Source organism: Corvus brachyrhynchos, unplaced genomic scaffold (assembly GCF_000691975.1).
Source record: "Corvus brachyrhynchos isolate BGI_N302 unplaced genomic scaffold, ASM69197v1 scaffold106, whole genome shotgun sequence".
NCBI lineage: Eukaryota > Metazoa > Chordata > Aves > Passeriformes > Corvidae > Corvus > Corvus brachyrhynchos.
The window spans coordinates 3,344,512-3,345,718 of NW_008238834.1; the positions used below are offsets into that span (position 1 = coordinate 3,344,512).

Sequence of the window (1,207 nt, forward strand, 5' to 3'; positions counted from 1 at the left end):
GCCGGCGGTCTCAGAGCCGGGTGGCTCCGAGGGGGCCTGCGCCCAGCGGCGGCCCCGGGCTGCGTGGGGGGTGAGCTGGCCCCGCGGAAAGACAGGCAGCAAAGACGTGGGAGAGTCCAACAAGCCCGGGGACCCCCACCCCACCCCTAACTGCTCTCCTCCGCTTCCCTTCCCACGTCAGGTAAAACTTTACCGTGGCGAACATCCTTTTATGTTTGTGCGGTGGGGGGTTTCTGCGTGTTTGTTTGGTTGTTAGGTTTTCTTTTTCTATTTTTCTTTTTTTTTTTTTTTTTTTTTGGGGGGGGGGGAGGGTGAGTTGGTGTTTATGAAGAAGCTTTATGACTCCTGATAAGCTCATCTTTGAGGACGACACAGAACTGTGTTCCTTGAGGAATTGGGGTGGTGACGTCTTTTCTGATACCCGATTATTACGTGACTGAGGAAAAAAAAAAAAGGCATTTGATTCATGAATAAAAATCCGGACACCGCTACGGGGGCAACAAACAATATTGCCCGTCCTCTAAGGTAACAAGCAGGCAAATGTTTACGAAGAGGGCTCTTGCTGAAGCGGGGTGTTTGCAAAGATTTACTTGCTAATTGCGTATCAGACGGAAGGCTGCGGAAGGCTGGTCAAGTTTGGAGCCACCGAGCAGGAAAAGAAGAGAAGAAGGCTGAAGGCGCTCAGTGAGGGGAGAGATCTGGGGGAGACAACATCGCACGCAGCAAGCCCGCGGCTCCCGCCTCCGCTCCCTCCCGGGCTCGCTCGCTCTCTTCCCTCTTCCCTAGCGCTCCGTTCTCCAGCGACATCTCGCTCCATCCCTCCTTCTCCATTCCCTTGTAGACTCCACTCCAGATCTGTGCTGCTACCTGCAAACTTTTTTTCTTTATCTTTTTTCCCCCCCCTCCTTTCTTTTTCTTTTTGGAGTGGATTGCCCTAAAACCAGCAAACAACTAACTGCTGTCGCTTCTGCATCTTCTGCATCCTGCGGGTCCTTCGCCCATCGGAGAGGTGATGTCACGAGGGTTTTAACTCCTTTTGGACGCAACTTGGGAGAGAGCTCGATTTCTCCCCCTCCCTATTTTGGGTCTTTATTTTTTTTCCCCCAAGACCTGCCGTTTTAGTTTCGCAGCCAAACGCTCTCAGTGCCGGGTGTCTAGAGTTTAATGGTAAGGACACGAGGTGGCTCGCCGGGCCTTCCCGCAGCGG

The 1,207-nt window shown here is 53.1% G+C and overlaps 1 protein-coding gene across 3 annotated transcripts in view; it reads left to right on the forward strand.

Moving 5' to 3' along the window:
* Window positions 1-6: 6 nt before the first annotated feature.
* ADCYAP1 (adenylate cyclase activating polypeptide 1) overlaps window positions 7-1,207 on the forward strand; it is a 4,430-nt gene continuing 3,229 nt past the window's right edge. Inside the window, exon 1 of one of the 3 annotated variants that reach the window (XM_017738330.1) lies at window positions 7-181. The gene's annotated coding sequence lies outside the window, so the exon portion shown is untranslated. Of the gene's footprint in view, window positions 182-318; window positions 1,168-1,207 lie in introns of those variants that run through there. The other 2 variants (XM_017738331.1, XM_017738329.1) reach the window with 2 other exon arrangements.